General features: G+C 29.5%; 1 protein-coding gene across 4 annotated transcripts in view; it reads right to left on the bottom strand.

The window, feature by feature from the left end:
• LOC145252496 (uncharacterized) overlaps positions 1-2,635 on the bottom strand; it is a 31,527-nt gene extending 28,892 nt beyond the window's left edge. For 2 of the 4 annotated variants that reach the window (XM_080111936.1, XM_080111933.1), the window contains exon 1: positions 2,461-2,600. The gene's annotated coding sequence lies outside the window, so the exon portion shown is untranslated. Of the gene's footprint in view, positions 1-2,460 lie in introns of all 4 variants that reach the window. The other 2 variants (XM_080111935.1, XM_080111937.1) reach the window with 2 other exon arrangements.
• Positions 2,636-18,300: the final 15,665 nt, after the last annotated feature.

The following is an 18,300-nucleotide window of genomic DNA, read 5'->3' as shown; positions in this document are numbered from 1 at the left end:
AAAAGGTTATATTGTACATATCCGTTTTTGGACTGAAGATCTCCGAAATAAAATTTTTGGGTTTGTTTTACTGTACACAATAAAATTCGAAAAAGTTCTCACAAAACAAATATAGAACAAATAAATGTTCTCAAAGGAAAGATAAGTTACTTTTCTAACTAACTGGATATGTTTTTAGTGTTTATATTTAATGTAACATGTTTATTCAGCTCAAAAACCATACAGTGTTTACCAATGTATTTTAAAATTCAAAATGGCAGCCGACTCTCTCTCTCGGAGACGGTAAGTTTGGGAAAAGGAGTTATAAATAAAAAACAGTCAAAATACTGTTAAAAACCCGCCGAATATATGTCAGCCTATGTCACGGTAACACATATTGAGCGAGTTTCTAAGAGTTTTTTTTTTTAATTTTATTTATAACTAATTTTCCCAAACTTACCGCCTCAAAGACAGAGTCGGCTACCATTTTAAATTTTCGAATACATCGATAAACAATGTATGTTTTTCGAGCTGAATAAACATGTTACATTAAATATAAACACTAAAAACATATCCAGTTAGTTAGAAAAGTAACTTATCTTGCCTTTGATAACATTTGTTATATATTTGTTTTGTGACAACTTTTTCGAATCTATGTGTGCAGTAAAACAAACCCAAATTTTTTATTTAATTTGATCAAGTAGTTTTTATTTTACAGCAGAAAAAACACGTTTTTATGAGAGAGCGTTGAAGTCAGCCATTATGGAATTTGCTAAACACGCCACGGGGAGATAACTCCAGTTAAAGCACCGACACTCCCCCTCCCCCATCTTTAATTCAAGCTTTTCTTCCTAAAAATCGAACATTTTGGTATCACAACAAATTCTTTTTTTTGCTGTAAAATAAAAACTACTTTATGAAATTAAGTGATTTTTTTTCGGAGAACTTCGTTCCATAACAAATACGTACAATATAACCTTTTTTCGATATTTTCATTTTTTTTAATGCCTTGATTAAACTGTACTAGTACCATTTTTTTTTTTTTTTTTTTTTTTTTTTTATTTTTCAGGTACTTCTACATAATTTGGACCGAACTGAATTTTTTAAATATCCCAAACTAAATTTTAGGTTCAATTCAGTAAAAAAAAAAAAAAAAAAAAAAAAAAAAAATCAGAGATCGATTTAATTTTTGTAGAAACATTTTTTTTTTTTATATATATATAAAAAATTCTTAGACATTTTCTTCAATTTAATTTTGTCATTAAAATTCTTTTCAAAAAATCTATTTTTATGGTTATGTAGAAGTTTTCAGCTTTAAGATGGCCATTTGTCTGGAACACTATTGTCTTAACTTAGTTAATAGTTTTTATAAGATTTTTGTTCAATTTTAATTGCTAAACAATATCTAATTAGGTTATATGTTTCGGATATAATTTTTAAATTAAATTTTAAAAAAATTAAAAAAAAGAAACGTTATAAGACTATATAACAAATTTGATTACCTCTTAAAAGCTGAAACTTCAACATAATCATTAATAATAAAATATAATTACACACATTTAAGAATTTTATATTAAAATCAATTGTATATAAGAAATATTGTATATAAGAAATGTTGTATATAAGAAATGTTGTATATAAGAAATATTGTATATAAGAAATATTGTATATAAGAAATGTGAATCGCAAAAAAACGTGAGAATCGTTGATAAAAAAAATGGGAAAATACAAAAGGAAATGGCCTTTTCTAAGAAAAATGATTTCGAAGAAAATAAAGTAAAAATTGATTACGATTGATGATAATGCAAAATATAGATCACAGTTCGTCATTTTATATTTCCCAATTATTTTCTTTTTACCGAAAAATTAAATCAACATGAAATTTTTAAAAATCGGGGAAAAACCTTTGAACTACTACTAGAACGTATTTGCTTGATGTAGTTGTTGTAGCCGGCGAGATGCAGCTTTTGATTTTAAAAGATATCTAACGCAGAAATAAATGCAGAATGGATCCGCAAACATAAAAAAAAGAGATCATTACGGAAGTAAGATTTATTTTTGCTTCATCAAAGTAAAAGGAAAATCCGGATAAAAGCGTAAAGAGATTTTTTTTTATTCTCCGTTTTCAATAACACTTGCACATTCAAGATGGCGAGCGGCGACTTCAAAAAACGTGACGGCGTCGTCTGCCGGCATCATTTTTTTTTTTTTTTTAACACAATCAGAAAAATTAAATCTTAGTTTTTCTTTTTTTTTTGTATCTTTCGATAATCTCGAAATCTGAAAGAAGTTAATAAAAAAAAAAAACGAAAAAAAAAACTTATTTGCCGGCATTTTTTTTTTTTTTTTTTTTTTTTACGAGCGCTCAGAAATAATATATTAATTTGGGTTTTTCTCTTTTTTTTTTTTTTTACATAATCTCATGGTCTGGGAGAAGCTAACAAGAACAATATATATTTTTTTTTTTAAATCGTAACTCACCGTTTTTCTGTTTACTGTGTGGAGAGGGTGTAACAAAAAGCTCTAACAGATAAAAGCAGCAGAAACGTGAAAAAGCAGGAAAAGGTTGCAAGCAAATCGGTGCGCAGAATCTCGTCTCGACCAATCAGAAAGCGAGGATTTCCGGTGCTCGTAAAGACCAACCCCCATGGCTGCAGTGAGGCTGCACATCACATAACAGCTGAGTAAAATCCGCTAACAAGTTACGACAACGGCCGAAACGCAAGCACACAAAATTAAATTCGGGTTAATAAAAAGGGAAAAATAGAGAAAACGGACCCCCCCTCTCCTCCGGGTATTTTATAGTATAGACGACAAAAGGGGGAAAAATGGTTTTTCACCCTAAACAAGGAACAGTGCCATTTTGATGTAGGGAGCTATTATCAGGGACATAAGTTGCAAGAATACTAAGAAGGGAGTTGAGTAGCAAGATACCTGTTCACATTACACTTAAACTTCTCCATATCAGTACAGGTGGGGAAGCAGGAACCCGGAAGGGAATTCCAAAGTCTAGCAGTTTTTGGGAAGAAACTATTAGAGTAGAAGGCTTTCTTACATCTCGAGATCTCTACTGTGTAGGGGTGGGACTTTGCTGCTTGTTAACAAATAAAGGCAAGATAAGTTACTCTTCTACCTACCTGGATAAGTTTGTTTTTTTATGTTAACTTATTTTTAAATGTTTATTTAGTTTGAAACACAAGTAGTGCGGAATGTTATGTTAGAACAAGAAAAAATGGCTGACATGAGACGGTCATCTATGGAGTCTTGATAATCATTCCAAACTCTAAAATTAAGTAAAATTACATTTAAACAGCTTGAAAAAAATATGAGGAAAAAATTAATTAAATTAATAATAAATAAAAGTAATAATAAATATTTTAGAGTGGAGGGTTACTTTCCTATATAAATTTAGCCTGAAATGGGCACTGCCTTCATAGTTAGTTAGTTATGTGACGATTGGATATATATATATATATATATATATATATATATATATATATATATTCTTCAGAATAAAATTTGCTAGTATTTGCTATTTTCTCCTCTGAAGAGATGGTAGACATCTAAATCCTATAGGATAAGGAGTTATAATATTTCAAATGTGTTCTTTGTCTTCCATAGAATAATAAAAATCATTTGATTTGAAATTTAACCATTTCACATCATAAATTTATAAATTTATTGAATGACTAAAATTTTATTTATATATATATATATATATATATATATATATATATATATATATATATATAAAAATTTTTTTATATATATATATATATATATATATATATATAATTTTATATATATATATATATATATATATATATATATATATATATGGGGGAAGATATTTAAAAAAAAAAAAAAAATTATATCCGTGAGCGAAAAAAATTTTTTTTACATGGAGGTCACCACTTATCAAGGCCCGGAAGCCACTCGGGGATAAGGGTTATTGCGTGTACAGTAATCAATGGGATTGTATGGCAGTTATCATTAGTAATGGAGATTTGATAAAGTGTCTTACTTAAGGGGGCGATTCATCAGGAATTTGTTTATGTTGGACTTGAAGACATCCAAGTTGTAGTCAGGTGGGAAACAGGCAAACGGAAATACTCGTATTTGGCTTAGTAAAAGTGACAATAACAAATCCACAGATAAATTTTATCCTCAATATTCACACTAAGGTTTCTTTTTGTTTGTTTTTGTTTTGTTTTTTCTTGTGTCAAGAATGAAGTGTCAATTTTTTTTCTTTGTGCATTAATATATATTTTTTTTTTGCTTAGTTTTTTTTTTTATATAAAAAGGGACTTTCTTTTTTCAAAATTATTTAATGCAAATATGTGTATTTTTTTCTTTGCACAAAAGAAGACTTTTCTTTCAGGTTAATGAAAGGAAGTTTTTGTGGGGGGGGGGTGAAAATTTTTTTTTTTTTTGCCTTTTAAATTGATGAAAGAAATTAGAGGTAAGGCCTGGCCCATAGAGACTATATAATTAAGGTGGTGGCATTAGTAAGCTTTGCTCGTTTGCCAGTTTCTGTTTCATGGGCAAACAGATGCACTCGGGGTTCATTTAGGCATCCTTCTTGCCGTGCTCGAAAATGGGGGAGGGGGTAAAGGTATGGCTAGAGTAAGAAAACCAAAAAGTTTTGTTCCTTTTACTAAAACAGTTTCTTTCTTACTTCCATGTTCTGTTTAGCGAACATCTTGTCAGTATATATTGAAGAAAAGTTTCTTCTATTTAATACTCAGGTAATTCTAATTTAATTTTAAAATTCTACTTACAAAAATAGTGTTTCCTTCAAAGTGCTTCTTTATCAGAATGGTTTTATTTTTAATAAAAAAATGTTACGGAAGAACCCTAGGATACGGTAGCTCTAGAGTACGTTTTTTTCAGGTTACGATGTGGAATACGATGTTTTTCCGGCCCCTGTGTTATTTATAATGTTATTTGATTATATACATGTGTATTATATACTGTATTATATTTTGTAACTAATTTTTAATGCCGTATCCCGGAGTCCTACTGTATAATCAAAATATATTTATGGGGAAAATATGCTTATTCAATTATATTTCGCACATTTTTATAGCAATTCTTTAATTTATGAAGCTCGATGTAAGTACAGAATATATACAAATAAATGACAAAAGTCTACAGGGCAAACTGAAAATAACTCCCTATTCTAAATTAACTATAATATATTTTTGAAGTATAATTTCTCCAATTAATGAATATGAGAAGAAAGTATATTACATGGATTTTTATTTAAAATTCAATATGGCCACCACCATTTGCTACAAGATTTTCAAGTTGACCAAGAGCTGCATCAATTGATTTTAAAAAACTTTCATACAAATACATCCTGTTGTATAATATATAGTATTTAATTTACGTGCTGAATAGCAAGATTCATAGCCTGTTCATTAATATCATTTTGTAAACTAATTTCTTTTCAGGATAAGAGCAATTCTTTGAAACTCTATGGAATCAGGAAAATGTCTTAAAAATTTGTCAATTTCTTTACTTTTTAAAATTTTAGTATCGCTTGTCGAATAATGAATTATTGTAATTGCAAATTTGCAGAGTTTATACTGAATACTTTATATATATATATATATATACATATATATATATATATATATATATATATATATACGAAAAATATTACAAAGCAGGAGCTTTCTTTTCTCTTTAACAATGTATATATATATATATATATATATATGTATTTAACAATGTATATATTCATTTAACAATAAATATATATATATATATATATATATATATATATATATATATATATATATATATAGACAGACATTGTTAAAGACAACAGAAAGCTTCTGTTCTGTAATACGTTCCTTATTTTTTCAATTTTTCGTATGATCTTTTTGTATATACGTCGAAGGTATGAATGCATGGTCCAAGTATAAATTCCGGATGATCTGAAAGTAACCGCCTATTCTAAATTAACTATAATATATTTTTGAAGTATAATTTCTCCAATTAATGAATATTAGAAGAAAGTATATTACATGGATTTTTATTTAAAATTAAATATGGCCACCACCATTCGCCACCAGCTTTTCAAGTCGACCAAGAACCGCATCAATTGGTTTCGCAAGAAACTCTTGCAGGATGAAACTAATAACTTCACGTATTCTCCCTTCAAGATTAAAAACCAAATTCATATACCAGATCTAAAAAGAAACAAAAGCATAGATTTAATTACCACACATTAAGTAACATGCACACAGAAATTGAGAAACATTACAAAATTCGAATAAATTATACTTATTTTAGAATAGGGAGTTACTTTCAGATCACCCTGTATATTCCAAACTCCAAGATGTTGTCCATCTTACCGTTTATTTCTTTCAGCATGTTAAAGTGTTCAATTCTTGATAGCACCTGTTTTGTAGCGTAGAACTAGGTGTATCAGAATTTTTGGGCAAGTCGCCATTGCAAAACATTTGATTAAATAGACTCTCCATGTCTACAAACTTATATGAAAATGTAATTTCAAACCCTAATTTGTATTTCAATAAAATGAGCAAACACCAAATTTTAAAATCATAAAAGGTTTAATCGAAAAAATTTTTAATCGATAAAATAGATAAACCCCATAATTTATTATACCATACCTGTTCACACTGAAACACTTATCACAATATTCTGTGGATCTATATTAAAAAATCTTGTTAAACTTTGTGAAATATTTCCATTCTATGGAAGTCAGGCGCGAACGAACACCCCATAATTTTATTATACCATATTTCTTCAAACTGAAACATAATTATCAAATTATTATTACCCAGATAGATATGAAAAGTCTTTATTAAAGTTTGTGCCTATTTCCATTCTATGGAGGCCATGCGCGAACGCAGACACCACAATTTTATTATACCATCCCTATTAAAGTTAAAACATACTTATCAAAGTATTCTTATGTACATCTATATAAAAACACTTGCAAACGTTTATTTTTTTAATTTTTAAATTTTTTATTTCCATACTTTGTGGACCAGGCGTGAACGCAGACTCCACAATTTTAATGAACAATTGTTCTGCCAGATCAAACATACCCATTCCAGTGTCTGGATACATCTTCCATCATTATATGCAATAAGTTTTTAAAAATAGTCAACCATATAGGAGCCTATTCGTGACTAGACACACACACACATACATACACACACAGACATACACACAGACATCCAGCTTAATATATATATATATATATATATATATATATATATATATATATATATATATATATATATATATATATCTTTATGTGTGTGTACGCTAGTACGTTTGAACGAGTTGTATCTCTTTTAAAATGCCTACACTTATAAGTTGTGGTTAATATTTTTTATTCAAACAATGCGTTGCCAATTGTTTTCATTTCTGCAAGTTAATTATTTTGTTACAAAAATAGTTAAATGATTCACAATTGTGGCTATTGATGCAATTCTCAGCAGTAAATTCGGTCACAAGCAACATTTCATCTTCTCCAAATCAGGCAACATTTTATAATAGTTTAGTAATAATATACGATTGTTTTTTTTTGTTTTTTTTTTGTTTTTTTTTAATTGTGTTGCAGATATAGATATGAATATGAATATAAATATAATATGAATATAAATATAAATATGAATATGAATATTAATATGAATATAATATGACTATAAATATAAATATGAATATAAATATCAATATAAATATGAATATAAATATGAATATGAATATGAATATAAATATAAACATCAATATAAATATAAATATAAATATGAATATGAATATAAATGTGATTATAAATATAAATATAAATATGAATATAAATATAAATATGAATATAAATATAAATATGAATATAAATATGAATATAAATATGAATATGAATATAACTGTGAATATAAATATAAATATGAATATAAATATAAATATGAATATAAATATGAATATGAATATAACTGTGAATATAAATATAAATATGAATATAAATATAAATATGAATATAAATATGAATATGAATATGAATGTGAATATAAATATAAATATAAATATGAATATAAATACGAATATGAATATAAATATACATATGAATATGATTATAAATATAATTATGAATATAATTATGAAAATGAGTATAAATATAAATATAAATATAAACGGGATTATGAACATAAATATAAATATTAATGTAAATATAAATACGAATATTAATATACATATGAAAATAAATATGAATATACATATGAATATGAATGTAAATATAAATACGAATATTAATATAAATATGAAATTAAATATGAATATAAATATGAATATGAATATAATATGAATATGAATATAAATATGAATATAAATATAAATATGAATATGAGTGTGAATATAAATATAAATATGAATGTGAATATAAATATGAATATGAATATAAATATAAATATTAATATGAATATAAACATAAATATTAATATGAATATAAATATGAATATAAAGATGAATATAAATATAAATATAAATATGATATGAATATAAATATAAATATGAATATAAATATAAATATGAATATAAATATGAATGTAAATATGAATATAAATATAAATATGAATATAAATATGAATATGAATATAAATATAAATATGAATATAAATATGAATGTAAATATGAATATGAATATAAATATGAATATAAATATAAATATAAATATGAATATAAATATGAATATGAATATAAATATAAATATGAATATAAATATCAATATAAATATGAATATAAATATAAATATGAATATAAATATAAATATGAATATAAATATAAATATGAATATAAATATGAATATGAATATAAATATGAACATAAATATAAATATAAATATAAATATGAATATAAATATGAATATAAATATAAATATGAATATAAATATGAATATGAATATAAATATAAATATGAATATAAATATCAATATAAATATGAATAGGAATATGAATATGAATATAAATATTAATACAAATATAAACATAAATATGAATATAAATATGATTATGAATAAAAATATATATATAAATATGAATTTGAATATGAATATAAATATGAATATGAATATAAATATAAATATGAATATAAATGTGAATATGAATATGAATAAAAATATGAATATTTAATAAAAATATGAATATAAATATAAATATGAATGTAAATATAAATATGAATATAAATATGAATATGAATATGAATACATATGCATGAATATGAATATGACTATAAACATAAATATACATAGGAATATAAATATAAATATAAATATGAATATAAATATGAATATAAATATAAATATGAATATAAATACGAATATGAATATAAATATAATTAATATGAATATATATAAGAATATAAATATGAATGTGAATATAAATATAAATATGCATATTAATATGAATATAAATATACATAGGAATATATATATATATATGAATATGAATATGATAATAATATTAATATAAATATGAATATGAATATGACTATAAATATAAATATGAATATGAATAAAAATATGAATATGAATAAAAATATACATATGAATATGAAAATAATATGAATATAAATATAAATTTGAATATGAATATAAATATAAATATGAATATGAATATAAATATGAATATTAATATAAATATGAATAAAAATATTAATATGAATAAAAATATGAATATGAATATAAATTTGATTATGAATATAAATATGAATATGAATATGTATATAAATATGAATATGAATATAAATATGTATATAAATATGAATATGAATATAAATGTGAATATGATTACAAATGTAAATATAAATATGAATATAAGTATGAATATGAATATAAATATACATAGTAATATGAATATAAATATGAATATAAATATGGATATAAATAGAAATATGAATATGAATAGAAATTTAAATATAAATATGAATATAAGTATGAATATGAATATACATATAAATATGAATATAAATATGGATATAAATAGAAATATGAATATGAATATAAATATGAATATAAATATAAATACGATTATGAATATAATTATAAATATGAATATAAATATTGATATGAATATGAATATGAATATGAATGTAAATATGAATATAAATATGAATATAAATATAACAATAAATATGAATATAAATGTAAATATAAACATAAATATAAATATGAATATAAATATGAATATGAATATGAATATAAATATGAATATGAATATAGATATAAATATAATATGAATATGAATATAAATATAAATATGAATATAAATATAATATAAATCTGACTATAAATATGAGTATGAATATAAATATGAATATAACTATAATATAAATATAATTATAAATCTGAATCTGAATATAAATATAAATATTAATATAAATATGAATATAAATATTATATAAATATGAATTTGAATATAAATATAAATATAAATATGAATGTAAATATTAATATGAATGTAAATATAAATATAAATATGAATATAAATATGAATATAAATATGAATATGAATATAAATGTAAAAGTTAAAACAACACGGCAAATGATTTAAAAAAAATGACATACACAGTCATTTTGGTAAATATAAATATAAAAGACTAGTGGGGAGACCTGACGTTGCCCGGGATTTAATGTTGATCCACGAATGTTTCACATTTCCATATTTTTATTGTCATTGAAATCAGCGAAATTGGCCATTTTTCAATCAAATCGATTGATTGCCTGCTCTAGTCTGGGACCCATTACGGTGCACTGGAAAGAAAGTTCACATGCCTCCTTGCAATGACTTAGTCATCAATACATTGTAGTCTACATTGCACTGTTGATTTTATGAAATTATTTTTATATTATGGCTTTCATTAAAGTTTAAAACACAAAAGTCAAGTATCATGGTTCAATTGTACTTTAAACAGAAACATACATTACAAACATGAATTAAAGAACCTACTGTCGATTTTATATGCCGGGTTTTTCTACTTGTGTGGTAATAAAGCTTATGAAATGCACTTGTGATGTTAGGCTGTATAAGGTGTTGACTTTAGTCAAAATCGTCTGCTCCTTCTTTCATTGGATTTTTTTCGATTATCACTACTTATTGAAAACATTCTGATACAAAACCAATCTAAGAACACTGCCAGATACATTCGTATACAATTACATAAAAATTGGGCCACTCGTTGCAGAGTCCATAGGGAACAACCTTGCGTGCGCACACACACACAAAGTTCATTTCATAATAGACTAGTGGAGGGTACCCAGCAATGCCCGGGTGTCTTGAGGTAAATCAAAACTCGGGGGGGGGGGGGTTAAATAATAATAAAAAAAATGTTTTGGTAGGTGAGTATGAGAATCGAACCCGTACCCTTGAGTTGGAAATTAATGTGTGAAAAAAAAAAACCGTGCAATGTTACCATTGGGCCACCGCGACATACAACGTAGAAGTGTTTGAATTTATTTATCTAACTATAACTATAAAAACAGGTGTGCGTAATAAAAGTTAACTTTGCTGCTTCCATTTGACCTAATTAAGAAGGTCAAATAGAAGTCACGCAGCGTCAGTGTCTAAGTTTGTTTATCGAAATTTGACTGTCTGATATACAAGATTGATCAAAGCTGATTGCTTCTGGACGTTTTTCCCGGCGCAATGCCACGAACACATCCGTTTGAGTTAGTTTCACTTTATTTATACTAAAAAAGCCAATGAACACGCAAGAAGCCAAAATAGCAATAATTTTGTAAAAATCGACGTAAATAAATCTATACGCTACGCGCTTTCCTAATTCCTAGATATTATTATATAGGACCTATATACACAGTTTTAAGCGATAGTAACAACCCCGGGAGCGTGTGCGAGAAAAGCCTTTTGAAGGCATACACGAAATGGTCACACACATTTTGCCTTTTATATATATAGAAAAAGAATACTCCTCACACCTCCCCGTATTCTATATATTTTCAAAGTTCATACATTCACACATGCATGGAGTATTTTTGCCACATCTGGGCTGGTACATCTGCCACTAGTCTCTCCCTCTAGGATGGGGTCCAAAACAGTCTAATAAGTTCCACACTGTTCAACAAGCTCTAATGTTGCATCCACGTGTCTATTTTTACAAACACTTTGATGGAATGTGCTTTGACGAACCCGTAACACTTGTGTCCCCTTGACATAAATACATCCTGACAGACAGCAAAATCACTCCCCCGTGACTGTAGACATCTCTAGATGCTGGAAAGCTTTCTAATAATTTCTTTTCTTGAACTGTTAGACTTTGAAATTCCCCCCTGTACTAACATGCAGAAATTTAAATATAATGTAAACAGGCATCTTGCTGCTCGACTCCCTACATAAGCATATTTGTGCAAAAGAACAGGACTAAACATCAGGAAAGTTTGACCTGAAACCTCTGATGTTACTATAAGAAATGGTAAGGTGCTTGTTGTGTGATTTTGTACAAGGCTTGATACAATAAATAAGAAGAAATGAATAAATTAATAGATATAAAGTAGAGAAAGATAGAATCATTTGAAGACAAATAAAGCTCGAAAAAGACCCCACTACCAAAATTCAACCTCCTGCACTCCAAACAGGTTAACTAAAAAGATAAGCCCTTCAAGAGACTAATAGAGAAAGAAGGAGTTGCTAGTCTGGTCTAGGGCAATTGCTCTTGACATATCAAAGGCCTTCGACAAGGTATGGCATAAGGGTCTACTTCACTAGATTTCCAGCTACGGTATAACTGGAAATGTTTTCTCAATCATTAAATCATTTCTCTCCGATAGGTTCATAAGAGTAGTGGTAGATGGACAAAAATCGGAGGCCTGCAATATAAATGCTGGAGTCCCTCAGGGGTCAATCCTGGGCCCAACTCTCTTCCTGATCTACATCAATGACCTCCCTAAACACATACTTAAATCATTCGTTGACATCTATGCTGATGACACGACCATCTACGGGAACACATCAAAGGCTGTAAATGACAAAGTTCTTTCTGATTCTCTCTCCTCTGATCTCGAGCGCGTGGTTCAGTGGGGGAAGATGTGGCTGGTTACCTTTAATGCATCCAAAACCAAACTCCTATCCTTACATCATCAACGCTCTGATCCCCATCTGGCATCAATTATGATGGATGCCTCTCGCCTGGGTGAGGCCCCGTGTTTTGACAAGCTTCTGGGGTTGACCTTTACTCCTGATCTGAAATGGAACACGTACATCAAGTCTGTTGCCAAGGTCACTGGTAAGATGGTGGGATCCTTCTACCGCTCCAGAAGATATCTCACTACTGATGCAATTCTCTATCTATATAAAAGCTGGAGTACATCCAAGGATGGAATACTGTTGCCACATCTGGGCAGGAGCTGCTAAAAACAGCCTATTATGCCTTGACAGAGTACAAAATAGACTTCGTGGCTTAGTGGGGGATGCCCTTTTCTCTACCCTGCAACCTCTCTCCCACAGAAGAGACGTTGCGAGCCTATCCTTCTTTTATCGTTATTTCCATGGCAGGTGCTCGTCTGAACTCCAATCTCTGGTCCCCCCTCGCCAATCTTTCACGAAAAACACCCGTCTAGCTGAATCCACTGTGAAAAATTTCCCCAACTCTATATCTGTGCCTAAATCAAAACGTGGATTCCATGAACAAAGCTTCTTTCTTAGAACTGCATGCCTGTGGAACTCTGTTCCGTCTGCCTGCTTCCCACCGGACTACAACTTGGATGCGTTCAAGTCCAACATTAACAAATTCCTAATGAACCGCCCCCTTAAGTAAACACTTCATCAAATTTCCACACTAACGTAATGTACTTGCAATAACCCTTATCCCTGAGTGGCTTCCGGGCCTTGATAAGTGGTGATCACTGTGTAAAAAAAAAAAAATGTCTATCCCTAAACTGGTTATGTTGCATTATTGAATTCCAGAGGAAGTCTCACAATAAAGACGAAACGTTGATGAACACACAACTTGGTTTGTTCCTTTTTTATTTTCTCTACTATTGAATGTATATATAATTTTATAGTTTGCACTTTTCAAATGCTTGTGAAATTATATACACCTAACAATTCTTTTGTCGTCATTCTTAAAATCAACATTCACCAATTTTGTCAACATACAAGTTTATTTACAATTCACTGTTGGCCATTGACAAGAGAGAGAGATGGAACAGAAAAACTGTATTTAGCGGCGTGTGTGTATGTGTGTGACAGCGGACTTTATCACTCACACTGGACGACTGTCGGCTTTCCTCTCTTCACTTCCCTTTTTCTTTATGGTATCCGTGTCTTATAAATTCTTTGTTTTTGGTGATAGTTACAATTCAGGTCATTTTTTATAGAATGTAAATCAAAATCCATCCGAAATGTGCATGTGTGCACACCTCCGATTTTATCAGCATCGCCCCAACTCATTATTCAACAGTTATGTGGCTAACCATAATATGTGTTTTTATCGTAACGAAGACTAAAGATGGCCTTGTACCCAGGAGGTAAAATCCCAGACAAGCACTTTAGATGATTTGGTGTCAAAAGAAAACAAAAACTGTATAATACAGTGGAAGAGGATCAGAGAATAATTAAAAAAAAAAATGGCATTCGTTTCCCCAATATCTTTCTAGTTAGAATTCTTTCTAAAAAAGCATTGTGTACAAGAGAGACCATGTGAAGGTTGCTAACATCTGTAAGTGAAAGTGTTTCTGTGGAACAAACTGAATTCGAACTTGGCACATCCAGGTTGTTAGTGTTGTTAATCACTTAGCTACTGTCACCTCCCTTTCAGTATTTGATAGGATTGAGAAATAGGGTAGACAGAATTTGATTTTGCAGAGGTTACAGCTAAAGGTGAACACCTTGTCCTAGGGTTTTTGAGACATTTTATTCTCGTGTCTGGGACAATTTTATGAATTTGCAATAGAAATTTTGCAAAATCTGTATACATTCTACTTTGCAACACATGGCAAAGAAACTTTATAAGTTTTGGCCCCAGGTTAACCACTTAGCCACAATTACCTCCCAAGCATTGCTACAGACGATAATATCTATATAGGTAGAAGACAATTTTATTGTTGGTATTTATCTCCTCTGACATATTTCTAATGGAACAAACTGGATTTGAAATTAGCACATCTAGATTGCCAGTCCATATCGTGAGCCACTTAGCCACCATCATCCCCTGTTTGATATATAATTGAAGTTTATAAATGCAACCAAAAATGTAATTCTTATTTTTGTCTCCCCCTATCCATTTTTTTGTTTTGTTATAGTTTATGGATGGTCTTGAGTTTATGACAGTAGGAACAGTTGACGACAGTTGCAAGTTGACATAGTTGAGGGCAGGTCATGGCTTGGACCAGGTCGCAGGAAATGAATTGATTAATTGATGACAAAGAGGCCTCGGCAGACGACTACTAAAATATGGATGCCAGCGTTCAGAGGATAGTTTCCCATGATGGTGTCACACACACGCACACACCCAGAGCACAACTGATATTTACAGAAAGTGCCGGAGTCTGCGTTTCTCTTTGGAGTTGTGATTTGTATTACTTTTTTTATATACTTGTGAACTCGTATGCACCGCCTCTTTGACTACCAACGTGAGAGCCGACGACACGGCCATAAATTGAGAAAATGAAGGAGAAGTAGACCAGGATTCATAACTTTTGGGTTGGCGATCGTTGTCGAGTGGGAGGTGGGGGATGGAGACAGATCGCAATAAAAGCAGCTAAAAATGAAAGTTGGCATTTCATTCTTTGTCTCCGCCCTATTAACCTTTTTTCTCGCTATACTGAATGATCACCTTTTCAATGTCGTTTTCTAAATAGAAACAGTTAACAGAAAGATTAACGTTAGATGAAATGCTGACCATTAAAAGGTGACAAGAGGGCGGCAGAGGGAGCGGAAATTGCTGATTCAATGCAAATACATTAGTTTTTAATAAGGGGGTAAATTATCTGCTGCTGCTACTGCTGGGAGTGCAGTCAATTATCAACTATTATAAATAAACACCTTGTGACACCGGCTGATAACAATCACCAAACTTAAACATATAATCATGTGATAAAAAATACATTTTGAAAAGTCATTATATATATATATATATATATATATATATATATATATATATATATATTTACCTATGTATGGAGTACTGTTGTCACATTTGGGCTGGTGCATCTGCTGCTTGTCTCTCACTCCTGGACAGGGTTCAAAAGAAAGTCGCCAACCTGATAGGTCCTGAACTGTCATCTAGGCTTCAGCCTCTGTCCCATCGACGAAATGCCTGTTCTACAAATACTTTAATGGTGAATGCTCTAATAAACTACAAGCACTTGTATCTCCTCGACGTGACTACCCCTGACAAACCCGACAAGCAACTAAGTCCCACCCCTTTACAGTAAAGATCCCTAGGTGTAAGATAGCCTTTTACTCCAATAGTTTCTTCCCCAAAACTGCAAGTCTTTGGAACTCCCTTCTGAGATTCTGCTTTCTTTACTGCACTGATATGCAGAAGTTCAAGTGTAATGTGAACAATCATCTTGCTACTCATCTCCCTTCATAATGCCCCTGCAAATTATGTCCCTGATAGTAGCCCTCTACTTCAAAGTGACACTGTGCCTTGTTTGGGGTGAAAATTGAATAAAAAAAATAAATAAATATATACTAATGTCGGGACGATTAATCAGAATCGTTAATCAGAAGAATTGGAAGAATCAAAACTTTTGAGAGTATCACAATCGGTATCAGAATCGAAAAAAAGTGTCTGCCTCTTTTCTGATGTCCAAAATGATTCTTTTTTTTTTTTTTTTTATTGTTATTTCTTTAGTTTTGTTTGAAATGTAATTTTCCACTGCTCGTATTAATAATGAAATGATGAATATTTATTGATTTTAAACTACCAGTAAAACTAAAATATATAAACCCTAACCCATGAATGTATTTTTACATTTGTGAAAATATATGTCCATATTACATGAGTTTTGTGGTAATCTAACCCCCTCCTTCCAACAAAAACAACTCTATATTTAGAAATTTAAGTAGAATCAATATCAGAATCAGTAATTGTATCAGAATTGGAAATTTAGAACAGAATCTGTAATTGTATCAGAATCGGGAAAAATATTGCAATCGTCCCATCAGAATATATACACAGTGAGTTTTGTGTAATTACTTTGTTTTTTGTATTATTTGTATTCTTCAGATTACTATTCTCATCTTCAGGGGAGATCATGCTTGATTACTTCCTGTTCAGGGAGAGATCACCCCTAGTTACTACTTCCTGTTGTCAGAAACAGACAATTCTATACCTATACATGATCACCCGCCTCCTCATGACTACATGATGAATTGTAGTGGTCATCTTTGCGTGCACCAGAAAAGTAATTGCACAACATTTTGGTCGATGTAACCCCCAACCTTCTTCAGGTGTATTTTGTCAAACTTGGAAATCTGTATGGAATTTCAGACATAGTGGATAAAATACTTGGTAAAATTCAGTTGTACAGTTACACTGTTCTGCAATTGTGAATTACTTAGGGGTAGCATTGCTCTCATGCTATGAGCTATGACTGGGTAGAAGTCTTAAGTAATTCATGGTTAGTTGCGCATACTGAGAATTGAACCTTCAATCTTAAAGAATGTAATTTTACTTATGAATTGCGTTCCATCCACTGCATCAAACAATATGGATAACCAATCCTCATCTAAAAAATTCAAAATAAACGGTGGAACGATAAAAGTGTCACCCTAAAGAAAACAACACTACAGCTTTATTTTTGAAATTTTATTGAAAAAAATAAATACTTCAGGTAACTTGATTATGTAGTAGAGCTTACATCTATTCAATGTAGCCGCCTTCAGCCTAAATCACCGCCTCGATACAGGTTCAGAACTGGGAGCATGCCTTTACCACAAGCACTGGCGGATGGCAGCGATCAGGCTGGCTTTTGTGTTGTAGGAGGTCATGTTGGTGATGTTCTCGACGTATGATCAAACAAAGTAGTCCAGTAGGTTCAAGTTAGAGGAGAAGTTGGGGCAGTGAGAGAAGGGTACAAAGTCGTAGAACTCCTTCTGAAGCCACGCCTGGGTCTCTTTGGACTTGTGGGCCGGCGCCGAGTACTGCTGCCACACACTTTTTTTTGTGCTACGAATTCATCAATGGTATGATTAAAGGAATGTTTCATACAGGTGGAAACGATAAAAGTGTCGCCCTAAAGAAAACAATACTACAGCTTTATTGTAAAACTTTTATTGAAAAAAATCAATTCAGGTAACTTATGAAGTTGAGCTGACATCT

The sequence above is a fragment of the Euprymna scolopes genome, chromosome 29 (assembly GCF_053919585.1).
Source record: "Euprymna scolopes isolate OS-2025 chromosome 29, ASM5391958v1, whole genome shotgun sequence".
NCBI classification, from domain to species: domain Eukaryota; kingdom Metazoa; phylum Mollusca; class Cephalopoda; order Sepiida; family Sepiolidae; genus Euprymna; species Euprymna scolopes.
This window is presented reverse-complemented; position numbering and strand designations above follow the sequence as displayed.